We start from the raw sequence: 14,706 nt of genomic DNA, 5'->3' as shown, positions 1-14,706 counted from the left end.
ATCCTGCCCTCTCTTATGGATCCAAGAAGGGTTGTTGAGCTTTTAGCCTGTTTAACTTTTCATTTGTTAGAGTGGCATGGCAACTTCCAAACTCCTGCCATGTTGAAATGAAACAGGGACACTTCTGAGTTCTAATTTTGAAAGAATTTTAATATAGGGTAAAAAAAAATACATAATGAAATGTAATGTATCTTCCTATTAACTTCCTATTAACTTGGGAATATCTCTATTTACTTTATATCTTCGGTTTGTTTCATTTTAATAAAGGTGTATATTTATTCTTGGCAATTTCGTAAAACCCATCCATTGAAGTAAGCTCTATGAAACCGTTATCTAATCTTAGATACTCTGAAATGAATCTCGCAGGTAAAGGTCAGTCTAAAGTGAATGCAATGATATTCTGAGAGGAGAATCAAATGATATTCTTTTTGATTCAAGGGAGAATTCACCGTTAATAGGAGAATAGATTACTAAATAATGTAGAACATACATCCAGATGTGTTTGACTATGGGATGTCTAGTTACTTTTGCCTCATTCTGAAGGCAGCATAAATATTAAGATCTTTTAAACAACCCCATACATTTTCATCATCAATGGAATATATTTCTTACATATATAATGCTAAAGTAAAAGCTTTAAGAGGATATACGGATAACAATAATTGAAGCATTTATAAAGCTAACTAACCACTCAAAAGGTGTATGCTAAAGTTAACTTATTACATCCTCTTTAAACAATTTATCCTATGTTATTTTAATGTGAAATATCATACAGACAATATAACAGTTTGTATACTATGCCTCCATATACAGTAAATTGCTATTCATAGGAAGCCACAGATAAAGCTTCAGTAGATATTTTTAAGTTGATTTCCAAAGTATTTGTATGCTTACAGAAAATGAGACTTTTTCCTTCTATAGAAAGGCTTCCTTACTGATATTTTAGATATAATTTTTATATTCCTGGTGAGAGTGAACATCTATGTGTTTTCTAGACTTATCCTTTATAAATATATTTCATTTTTGTAGTTTTTTATATGTTGACCTATAAAAATTATTTATATATTCTGAATACAAATTCACTGTTGGGTGAATAGTTCAGCAATGTCTCCTTGTATATACCTCAACTTTTTTCCCACCTCGCTTATACATTTTTCTGTGTTGAATATTAATTTTAATAGAGTCAAATTTATCAACATTTTTCTTTATGACGCATACTTCAGTGTCTTGCTTAAGTAATCCTACAAAACATCAAGGTTATATTACTGCCTACTATTTTCTGGTAAATATTTTAAAAAATTAATACATTTAAATCTTTTTATTTACATAGATGATATAATGCATAAATCTATTAATTTTATTGCATGACCATAATTGAATGTCCCAGGAGTATCTGTTAACAGTCCATGAATCATCAATTTATAAGTAGTTGGCAAGTATCAAGTTTCTACTTATGGGATCTGCTTCAATTAATCTATGATATCTGAGGAAAAGTTTAATGTCAATAAACTTGACTTTCTCTTTCCAGTTTTCTCCCTCATAGTTTTTGATTCGGCCAATTCTCTTGAGATAAAATGTGTTTCAAAATTCTAATTTTTTTACAATTTAGGAAGAATTTAGAATTATCAAAGTAGTATTGCAGCTATACCATGAACTATACTGTATCTCCAGAGTGGCCAAGGGCAACATTTAACAAAACAAATGAAAATTTATGTAGCAAAATATAAATATCACACTACATGGGATGAACTTCTAAATATTCTCATAACATCTTAGGTCAGATTTTCCACCTAAAGAGTTCAGGTCAGATCAATTAAAAAAAAAAAAAAGAAATTAGTTATAAACTTTAAATTTGTAATTTAAATATTTTGGGATAAATTTAACAGAAATATCAAGGCCTCCACACTATAAATTACAAAACATTGCTGATGGAAATCAAAAAAATAACTAAATTAGTGGAGATATATACTTATGACTGATAAAATTGTAACACTTCCTGAATTTTGCTATATATTCAAAGCACGGGATCCCTGGGTGGCGCAGCGGTTTGGCGCCTGCCTTTGGCCCAGGGCGCGATCCTGGGGATCCAGGATCGAGTCCCACATCGGGCTCCCGGTGCATGGAGCCTGCTTCTCCCTCTGCCTGTGTCTCTGCCTCTCTCTCTCTCTGTGACTATCATAAATAAGTAAAAATTAAAAAAAATAAATTTATATTCAAAGCACTTTCAATCAAAATCCTACTAGATACTTTGAAGAAATATACAAGGATTTTTCTAAAATTTATGCAGAGAACAAAAGGTTTATAATATCAAAAAATTAAAGACCAAGACTAGACAATTTGGAAGACCTTATTTTTAGAGTAATTATTACATTAGGACAATCAAGACATTAGCATTGACTTTAGAATACCCCTGTAGATCAATGAAACTGAAAGCAATCAAATACAGATCAATATTTATTGCCCAATTAGTGTTGGAAATCACCAATTCAATGGATTAAAGTACAGTCTTTTTATTCTTTTTTATAGTTTCTTTTTTTTTTTAAGATTTTATTTATTCATGAGAGACACAGAGAGAGTCAGAGACACAGGCAGAGGGTGAAACAGTCTCCACGCAGGGAGCCCGAGGTGGGACTCCATCCCGGGTCTACAGGATTTCGCCCTGGACTGAAGGCAGTGCTAAACCACTAAGCCACCAGGGCTGCCCAGTACAGTCTTTTTAACATGAGGTGCTAGAACAACTGGGTAGCTGTATTTTTTTTTAATGCTGAAACTAACCACATATTATAGATAAAAACATAAGAACTGAAATTATAATATTTCCATAACAATAGGGGAAATATTTATTCTCTTGTATTAGGCAATGATTAATTAAAGAGGACACAAAAGCATGGATTATAAAAGAACCATAGTGTTGTAACAGACTTTATAAAAATTAAAAGCTCTTGCTCTCCCAAAGATATAAATAAGCAAATGAAAATATAAGCAACATATTAGAAAAGTAATAATAATATCGGAAATAATCCAATGAAGAGTTTGTATACAAAATATATAAAGAACTTTAAAAACTTAGTAAAAAAGAAAAAAATCTTTGAAAAATGATAAAAGAAAATGAACTGAAACTTCAACTAAGATATATGGATGGACAATAAGCACATGAAAAACCATTTTCCAAAATCATTAGTTATTAAGTAAATGAACATTTAAATTGCAATTAGATATCATACATTTACACTAGAATACCTAAGATTAGGAAGCCTGAAATATCACACAGTGATTATGTGGTCCAACTAGAGTTCTCATATATTGCTGATGGGAATGAAAAATGTATATAACTCAATAATATAATTCTGTACTCATAATCCCATGTAATTAACCAAGAGAAATAAACTATAGACTATACTAAAAGAACAAAGTTGTTCATAGCACCTTTCTTCATTAAAAACAAAAACTGGAAACATCCCTAATGTCTGTCACTTCGTCAACAGATAACTAAATTGTGGTATATCTGTAGTTTGAAATACCATTCAGAAATACAGAAACGAATACATTATTAATAGATGCAAAAGCACAGGCAAATATCACAAGCATTATGCTATGCAAAGGAATAAAAATCAAAAGTACGTGTATTATATGATTCTATTTGTTTTAAATTCAAGAAAACACAAATTTATAGAGAAAGAAAACAGATTAGGGCTTTCCAGGTTTCAGAGTTGGAGGGGACTGACTGCAAAGCAGCATCAAGGAGATTTTTGGAAAGATGTAAATGCCTATATCTTGATTCTAAAAATGGTTACAGGAACGCCGGGGTGGCTCAGTGGTTAAGCATCTGCCTTTGGCTCAGGGACTGATCCCAGGTCTGGGTATCTATCCCACGTTGGGCTCCCTGCAAGGAACCTGCTTCTCCTTCTGTCTATGTCTCTGCCTCTCTATGTTTCTCATGAATAAATAAACTAAATCTTTTAAAAAAAATGGTTACAAAGCTTTCTCAATATGAAAATCTATAATCTGTACACATAAATTGGTTGAGTTTTGTTGTCTGATAATTATATCTCAATAAACCTGGGGTAAAAATCAAATTAAAGGAAAAATATTTGCAATGAAATATTTAAAAACATAGAATAAATGCATATATTAGAGTATAAACAATGTTTGAATGCCTGCCTGAGAAGATTTTTCAGTTATCAAAATATCTAAGAAAAGAATATCTTATTAAAACAATCTTCATCAAGTCAAATATGGACTGTATTTTTCCTATACAATAGCAAGTAAAATTCTTAGACCATGGCATTACAAACCTAAAACTTACTCTTATTACCTGGTGTCTTTGCACTAGTCAAGCAACTAGTTTGCTAAATTTGGTATATATTTAATTTGGCTACTGAATGCCTAATCTAGATTACTTTTCCCATGTGCACTGATCCCTATGGCAATAAATGAATAAAGGATATTTCACTATTTGAACACCTCTAATTTAAAGCAACTTAATCAACTCTCTTCATTGAAAGATTCTGAAGTACAATTACAGCACTAATGTCTAGCTATTGGTTCTTTTCAGGCCTGCTACCAAAGAATAATTGTATCCTATGTATTTTCTTGTGAAAATTGCTTCATGCCCAGAGGTTATATTTTTTCTCCTTAATCATTTCTTCTGTATGATGTAACTGTTAGTCACATTAAGTGCTTTTTAGCCAAAATATTCAAATGTGACCCACCCCATCTGTATACCATAGAGGTAAAAAAAAAAATAATTTGTAAGGATTTAGCAATGCCAAAAATATGTTTAAGAAGGTCACACATTGGGATCCCTGGGTGGCGCAGCGGTTTGGCGCCTGCCTTTGGCCCAGGGCGTGATCCTGGAGACCCGGGATCGAATCCCACGTCGGGCTCCCGGTACATGGAGCCTGCTTCTCCCTCTGCCTGTGTTGCTGCCTCTCTCTCTCTCTCTCTGTGATTATCATGAATAAATAAATAAATAAAATCTTAAAAAAAAAAAAAAAGGAGGTCACACATTCTTTGTAATAGCTCTTGATATTTGTAGGATGCCCTAATTTTTAAGGTTTATTGTATGGTGGTAAGATTTTATTTCTGAAAATTTAAGACAGCATTCTGACAATATTTTTTCACTGTATACTCTAAAGACTTGTTTTTTAATATTCAAAATAGTTTCTTAATAGTTTACTAAAACATGTATTAGACTTTTAAAAATAATATTGCCATAAAAGGACTTCAAGTGTTTAAAAAAAATCCATGGGCCTTTTATAGAAAATTAAAAACATTGGCAGAATATTATGATCATCACAAAATTAGATATATATTTATGTTTTCCAAGTATATTTCAATGTGAGTTCATGATCTAAAATATATAATCATTCATCTAATATTTTGAGCTTTAATATTTATGATTGATCCCTTATAAAGGTCATTAACCTAATTATATTAAACATAATCTAATGTTATCCCAGTTATCCTCTAGTGCAAAGTTACGTATTTATCGCCTAGCTTTTCTAAAGTGTTACTTGTAATCCTTTCATCTTCCACTAATGCAGTAAGTCCCTCCAGCTCATCTAATTCCTTCTGTAAATTCCAATGAAATTTATTTGGAAGTGACATAATATTTTTCCTAACAAAGAGCAATCTGAAAATAGTATAAAGATGTTACCCTAATTTGAGATAAAAAGCTGGATAATTTCTAACTTCAGGTCTAAGGGCATGGCACAAAATGTCACCTCATATGATTGGTTGGTTGGTTGGTTTATTGGTTGGTTGGTTGGTTGGTTGGTTGGTTGATTTGTTTGTTTATTATCTCAGGAGTCTTGAGGTTTTCCAATTCAGTCAGATACTACATCCTTTGGAATTTCTTAGTCATAGACCTTCCTTAATAAGAATAATAATGAATACTTCATCATCTTATATTTTACACTTGTCCAAAGAAACAATACATTGATCACATAAACCATATCCTCATCAACTAAGATGAAAGTCCAGTAATCAGAACCCGTGTTTTACCTCACATGATTTGACACAATCAGACTTCTGTGATAATTTTGTATTTGAGCTCACTATACGCTTTTGTCAAAAACCAAAAGTACTATTCAGTTACCTTAATTGGTTAATGCTGCTTCATGGATTTGCAGGACCCTGCTTCTGACATCTAGTAAACTCATTTGAGTTTTCTCTCTCCAACAATGGAATGTTGGAGTTCTCTTGGTCACAAGTCCTCCATGCCCCTGAATACATGAGTGTCCATTATCAAAGTCCATATGGTTACAAACATAACCATTACTGAGCAGTGGGTCATAAATATGAAATCATTATTTTGTGCTATTTTCAACTAAGCTCCATAAATTTTTATTTTTAATCCTTAATTATATTTATGGAAGATTTCATACATTTATATTTACTTAAGATTAATAAAACACCTAATCACTCCAGTTTAAAATTTTTATACTGAATTGTAAAAATTGCTCCCCCCATGGTTTAAAGTTAGGAGAGATTTAATCAGTCTCTGAGAGACCTCCCACCTTGCTTTTTTCCCTCCTCTTCTGGATATGGTCCTTCCACAGCTTTAGGATTAGCTTAAAGAAAATTTTAAAAGGACAAATATTTCTCTGCTTAAGTTTCTGTTGTGGTGATTTACCCTCTGTCACCATTCACCCTTTTCATAGCCACCAGTTAGTGCTGTCTCTGACAGTCCAAAGGAGCTACCTTCTCATGTGTATCAAAATACACATATACTAATGTGGAGGACTGGCTGCAGTTCACTGTTCACAATCCTTTTCAGTTGATGATTACCTATTGCAGGAGATTCTTTTGTTAATTTCCCTCCCAAAACTTTGGTCACTTACTCAATTTCTTCCAAGTCTTCTTCTCTCTCTTCCAATTTTCTTATTCCTTAGTCTTACTTTCTTACTTAGGGATCTCTTTTAGGTCCTCTTTCCTTATGCTTTACATGCCATTTATCCTTGAGCAAACTTATCTAAAGCCATTATTTTCTGTTACCATGTCTGATAAATGGTGTTCTTTGCCCAATTATTTTCTTTTTACCCTGTAGAAGGATTATACATCCTTATTCCCATCATAATTTGAAGGGTCTTTCAAAAGAAGAATAATTTTTTACTTCTTACCCTTCTACTTGGACATAGATTTGCTCTGGACAATACAATGTGAATGTAAGTGATTGATTGAAGCCCTCAAAAATATCACAAAATGCCATCAACACTATTGTGCTTTTCCTTCTTCTATAAATAGGCTATCCTACATGTGGGCTGCAACTTCAGCCTTATACCTCACATTGAAGAATACACATTGATCTGCAGTTGATTGCCGCCTGATTCTAAGCCACAATTTAGAATAGATCCACAAGAATGTAAATGTAAAAGTGAGATTTATATATATACCTTTGTTGCTGTAAGCCATAAGGATATTGTTGTGTGGTACTCCAGCAAAATTAACTGTCATTCCATGTGTATATTTCAAATATCTAAATCTATAATCTGAACTGACCTGAATGGCACTAATCCATTCACTATGCCATTACAGAGGATTGTCTTTTTTTTAAGGTTTATTTATTCATGAGAGACACAGAGAGAGAGAGGCAGAGACATAGGCAGAGGGAGAAGCAGGCTCCCTGCAGGGAGCCGGATGTGGGATTCGATACCAGGTCCCTGGAATCATGACCTGAGCCAAAGGCACATACTCAACCAGTGAGCCACCCAGGGTCCCTATAGAGGATTGTTCTAAAATATGATTTCAACACTGTATCATCCAGGTTGACATAAAAAGCAGACAAGTAAACATATATTATGTATTCTTATAAACCTAAAACTAAATGGCAAATTTATGTACATGTTGTGAAAACGTGGTCTAATTATTTCTCCAATATCATCTTTAATTCTTTTCTCAAACATTATAAACTAGAATGAACTTACATCGGTCCTTCTAACATTTTTTTCTTGGCTTAAAGACCTTTGCATGGATTGTTCCTTTTAGGTGATTATTTTATTATTATTATTATTATTATTATTATTATTTGGCTAGTTAATTCGCATTCATCTTCCAAACTTTAGATTTTATTATGCTTTATCCTATGTGCCTTTTATACCTATTTCCTCTCAACTCCATGGATACTTCATTAAATCACTATCAGATCGCTTTTTCACCTTTGTTATATTTAACTTCTATCTACCTATTTAAATTGCCAACTTTGTGGAAATAAGGAAAACTACATTTTTTCATTACTTTAAGAAAGTCCAGCCCAGACTACTGAAATCAAATGTCAAGTAGGCTAAACTACTGAATGTTCTATTGCTGCCAAATTAAAAATTGTTTCATAAAAATAGGGAAAACTTGCAGAAAGTAGCTAATCATGTCTTTTTGTTTCTCTTTCTGTATCATAATATATTTTCTATTCGGTTTATGGCACTTAGGTTATATTGATTAAATAAGTACAGCATGTAGTATTTTCAATGATCATTAATGTATATTTTGAGCATGCCTCTGGCTAGTCAAATAAAGCTGATAAACTATTAGCAATTCTTCACTACCCAAAACAATAGGGAAACAGATTAGGGAAAATTCTATGGCATAATGGAAATAGTAGAAGCATATAAACAAATATGGAGTGATAAGCTCAAGATTCATTGAGTCTTGATAAAACTAAAGATTTTTTAAATTACATTATTTCTTAATGATAAAAATTATATTAAGTACAGTGACAAGTTCAAGGAAGAATATAAGAAAAACATATTCATAAAGAAATAACAATAAGCAGGACATGAAATTTGGTTTACTCACTTTTAATGGATAACACTAGGTCGGTGGAGGCCAGAGAACGGAGCTTCCAGATTATCTTTTCAATTCAGTTGCAGTCTCTTAAACACATACATACATACACACACACCATATCTTCAAATAATTTGAATATAAATGCCCAAGTGTCTGTAACTCAACTATCTTGTAAATATTATATCTATTAAACATTTTATATCAATATATGATGAAAAGGACCTCTTGCATGTCAGAATCAACCAATGATTCTGTTAAGACTTAACACATAGGAAATCTTATAAAGGAAAATAACTCTCTTAAATTATCTGTTCTACAGGGTCTCTAACTTCTAATCAGTGAGAAGAATAATTAGACTCATTCATTAACAAAATCACAAGGTTTCAATATTTATAATGACATTTCTGAAAATGCAAAATATAAAACAACTTCCTCAGAAACACAATTACTAAAAGTGAAAATATCTGGGGTATATCAAGCAAACTGCTTTGAAACAACTCCATTAATGTATATGCTCTTTGACTTCTTAACAACCCAAGAATTATAATGACTCCTTTATGAAGTGGCTGAGAAGAGACATTTCTATAATATGATAAATTCCTCTGTAAATTTTTTAGAAATATCTTTAAACAAACTTTTCTAAATTATCTGCTTGATTTTGTAAAGTAACTGTTTCCATTTAATGAAAAAGCTTTGTTCAAAAAAGTATAGTTAAGAAACTGAATCAATTTTCATAAAGTTGGTATGAAATCTCTTCTGTTTTGAAAATTATTTTAAGTAATTCATTTTGAATCTTGCCTTGTTTCCTTCTGTGAGTAGGTGGCATATCATATATTATAACCAAGTATGAGTGCCTGGTTGGTTGTAGAGCTTTGATACGAAATTACTGGCAACAAGGATATATTACATATTCTGAGTTAAAGTCAGTCAAAGAGACATACCATAGGATTTCACTCATATGTATAATTTAAGAAACAAGAATAAGCAAAGAGGGAAAAAAGACAAACCAAGAAACAGAGTCTGGACTTAGAGAACAAACTGTTGGTTACCAGAGGGGAGGTGTGTTAAATAGGTGAGGGAGATTAAGCAATGCACTTGTGATGAGCATCGGATAATATATATGGAAGAGTGGAATCACTATATTGTACACCTGAAACTAATATTAGGCTGTGTGTTTGTTTGTTAACTGGAGTTTAAATTAAAACTTAAAAAAATCAACAAGTGGAGGTTTCAGAACCACAGACTTATTAATTAATTAATTGATTGATTAATAATAAATAAACAAATAAACAAACAAATAAATAAATAGTAAAAAGAAAATTGCAGATTTATGGGGCTGGAGTAGATCTGAAAAGATCTTTGTAAATGGAAAGAAGACCTATTTGTCAAAGTTATTCTATAATCCCTTGACTGGGTCTTATCTAAGATTAAGAGAATTACTCTCAGCTATTTCTTCCCTTGACTAGTAGAAACTGCCATCCACCCAAGAAAAATAATTCACTCTTCTGGAGTTGGAATGCTAAGAAGTGGTCTTAGAAAATTAGAATACAATTAATAATACTATGAATACCTTACTAATAGTGAAGTTTTAAATTATTATTCAAAATGTTAAATTATCTGAAGAATTATATAATGTATTATATAACTGAGTAAATATTATCACTTGTGTATTTGTGTTGTAAGTTTGGGATACATTTGATTATAGTTTATTATTTTAAGCCCAGACACAGAAATATTACAAAGTATAATAAGCATGTAGATTCCATTGATAGTGTATTCACATAATTTTGTCTCCATATGGTTAGGCACTTAAAATTTAGGAATACAAAAGCTATAGGGGAAGTAGTACTCTGTATTTCACCTTCAACCAACATGAAAATAATGCTATATTATTGCTCCTGCCTCTTTTGTAACGTATCAAAACAGGTCTTTACAAAATCTTTATAGAAATAATAAGATAATTTCTTCCTTGAAGACCACCAGAATTTTCATGTTAGGAAGGACTTTTTATTTATTGGAGAAATTTCACAGGCTATAGACTTGTGATATTAAGCTATTTCAATATTCTTCTAATAGTTTCTTGAATAAGATTTTGTACAGTTAATATTGTACTCACATTTTTACATTCTAGATAAAAAAATGAAAATTGTCTTATATGTTCTCTTAAAATGTTTAAAACATTTCTTTATTTTTTCCCCACAAGTCTTCTGGGAGGTACAAGCAGATTATTCAAGGCTTTGAAATTATTCACACAAGTCATTTAGTGCTTTCTTTTCAAAAGGATGCTAAAATTCTTCCCCATTCTCTTTTGATTGCTTCTTTTCCCTCTTTTTTTGATTATTCCCCTGTTGGACAATTTTTCATGCTGATAAGAAATATAAGGCTATTTTTATCACAGAAGAATATGCATAATGATATAAAACATATTTCAATTTATTTAGCCTTTTCTGGGATAAAGTCCAATTACAGCTTTTAAAGTATGCCCTAGTTGATACTATGCCTGTATTGAACTTTCAAGATATGTTTTATGATAAAGAGCCATTTAAAGAGTGTATCTTAGTATGTGCTAATTTTAAAGTACTGTTGTAGTCACTATTTTCTTTTGCCAATTAGTCTTCACTGTATAATCTGTGTGTACATATAAACAGCATACATTTAAAAATCACATTAGGCAAATGAGCACTTTGCAAATACAATTTTTTTCATCAGCTGCTTGTGTTTGTTGTAATTGCTCACTATATTCAGATGACAAAATAATTTAAACTGACTATTGAAGTAAATTTTATTTTCTAATTTGCATATATAATTAATCATTTATTTGCCTTATTAAAATTTTTATACTGCATTTATAGATATCTAAATTCAATAAAGTATAGCTGTAACACATTTCAAACTTTAATAATAAAACTTGGATACTTTATGCTAACCACATATATAATAAACTAATATTCACAAGGGCAGGTCTTCAAAACAAGTAAATACTAGTTCAGGAATATGTATGAATTCTCTTTTTGTTCTAAGTGTTTCTCTTCCAGGAGGGATTAAGTAGAATTTATGGGTCTTACCTTTACTTTAAGGCAATCACTTTCCTTCATTTATCTCCTTTTAAACATATATTCATATGGTAAAGTACTTACCTTCTTCCTGTTTGTGTTTTTAATGGATGATTTTTAGTAATACATAGCTAATTTTATATTCATAGGACCTTAAAACAAGGATTCAGAGTAAAGAGAATATCACATTGATTAAATCAGAATAGCAAGAATTTAGTTCTTTCTATACTGGGGAAAATAAAATGCAGTTTTATTTGTAACTAATTCAGAACTCTTTAATGTTACTTGAAGTTTGGAATTAAAAAAAATCTATGTATATTTGTGTGTTCTTCATTTAATTAAGATGAAAAAATGGTGAATATTTATAACTAGAAGAAACTTAATTTATCATTTTGAAAATACATGCATAGCTAGTTAACAGCTTGTGGAGAGGGGGAAAGGGGAGAATTGGGGAAGTACTTTTTGGTAGCAATCATTATATTTCTAAATTAAGGATATTAAATCATTTAGGTTAATATACATCTTGACTTAAAGTCATAATGTAATTGTAGTCTTATCAATTTTAAGACATATGCTGCCTCCTCCACAAATTAAATAATTGTCCTGCAAGATGAGGGCTATTTTTTTAGTGATTCTGCTCTTATCTCATTGCTTAGATATAAATTCTAAAGAAAGGCTCTGGGTGCTAATGTACATCATTTGTAGCAGATATTTAAGTCCAGACATTTTCCAAAATCTGCCCGATATAACTTACACCTGATTTATCCTTTGAATTTAAAGTTGCTTACAAACAATATAACTGCTTTGTCAAAAGCTCACTTGAAACAACACTGAAATATTATAAGATAACCTATATTATAGGATTATTTGACATCAGACAAAGATAAACTAGAATGTAAGATTCCAGGCTATAATTTTACAGTACTTCCTTTTCCCTTTTACCCCTTATAATGATAGCCCAGAGTTGTACATGCTCCATATTTGACATGGTACCAGCACAATCATTATCTTATTGATGCTCAGAGCCATTCAATGAGATAGTTTAGATTTCCAGATTAAGACTTCCAATACTCGGGACACCTGGGTGGCTCAGTGGTTGAGCATCTGTCTTTGGCTCAGGGCGTGATCCCAATTTCTGGGATCAAGTCCCACAAAAGGCTCCCTACATGGAGCCTGCTTCTCCCTCTGCCTGTGTCTCTGCCTCTATCTCTCTCTCTATGTGTCTCTCATGAATGAACAAATAAAAATCTTAAAAAAAGAAAAAGACTTCCAATACTAACGCAGTGAAATCTATGGGAGCGTAGTTCTTGAGATTATTGTTTATTGAGGATGATTCCTGTTGTAGGCCATTTTTTATAACTTAGTCAAGCAAACTTAAGTATAACAGCTTTATCCATCAGTACAAAAAGTATCAGAAAACCAGAATTTAAGTCTTGGTTTGTTTTGTTGTTATTGCTATTCATTTGTTTTTGTTATTTTCTTAGTCATTCTTCAAAATTTCTTTTTTTATAATAAATTTATTTTTTATTGGTTTTCAATTTGCCAACATACAGAATAACACCCAGTGCTCATCCCATTTCTCCTGTCTAGTCATATTAGAAATCAATTATATTAAATAAACAAAACCAAATCAATTTCTTAAAATTTCACTGACCACTGATCTTTGAGGTTTAAAAAAATTTAGAACCTAAAGTTTTCTAAAAGCCTAATTACCTTTTTTTGGAAAAGAGAGATTGTAACCCTATTTTACACATCATATTGTATATATTTGTTCTCTGAAAGACTACATGTATACCTTTCAATCTCTAATCACTATAAACTTAGTCTGAAGTACTTTTGCTAATTAATTCACTCAGCCTATAATTAATCAGTGCTTGTTTTATTGCAGACATTTTATTGGTTACCTTCAGATAGCTAAGAAATAATATCGAAACCTGTAATTAAAGAAAAGAGAGAGAGAGAGAAGACAGAAGCCAAACACTAGTATGCATTTCAACAAAAACAAAACAAGATATAGCTCCATCCTTACATAGTTAAAATTTGGGATTTTGCCATTCAAAACAATGTCCAGATTTTCAGCATCCTCTGGGAATTAGCTAGAAATACAGAATCTCCAGATCCACCCTAGTTATTAATATCTGTAATAAAGTTTACAAAGCATTGGTAGACACATAATTTTATGTAATCATATTCACTAAGGTAAACTTGCATATTTCCTCATTAGTACTAAGTATATATAAAAAAACAAAATGGTTACTATTTTTATTTTCATTTAATAAATCTCCTTCTACACATATGCATTGGTTACCAGATAGACAGATGAATGCACATTACAACGCATGCTATCCTTTAAGCTCAAGCTTCCAAAGTTGGGGTGCAGGGTATAAGACAAACAGTATTAGAAAATCCTAAGTAAATTGGTGAATATCACAAGGAAAAAAAAACATAAAATTGAACTTTTTGCAGTTCCTTTGTGAGAAAAAAAAAATAAGCCACCAGCATTCACAGTATCGAAGGAAATTGCTAAAGAACATAAGGATCTTCTTGTCACTCATGCCCTGGTATGATTCAGCCCATCTGATTAGTTGGTGATTCTTAATCAAGAACTTCACCCACTAAAATCTAAGTTACCTCATTAGTAAAGTAGAGGTAACAAGGATTTTGTTTAGAAGTGTTGGGAGGAATATAAATCATGTGCATAAATCATGTAATCTATGAAATGGGATTGATTATTGAAAATTGTATATTGTGCAATGGATTTTGAGTAAAGAATACGAAATCCTGTGGCATGCTTTGCATATTACTCAGCAAATATATTTCCAAAACTTAGAGACTAATATTGTTCCTAGATGAAAAAAAATGTAATTTA

The sequence above is a fragment of the Canis lupus genome, chromosome 31, assembly GCF_003254725.2.
Source record: "Canis lupus dingo isolate Sandy chromosome 31, ASM325472v2, whole genome shotgun sequence".
Taxonomy (NCBI): domain Eukaryota; kingdom Metazoa; phylum Chordata; class Mammalia; order Carnivora; family Canidae; genus Canis; species Canis lupus.
This window is presented reverse-complemented; position numbering follows the sequence as displayed.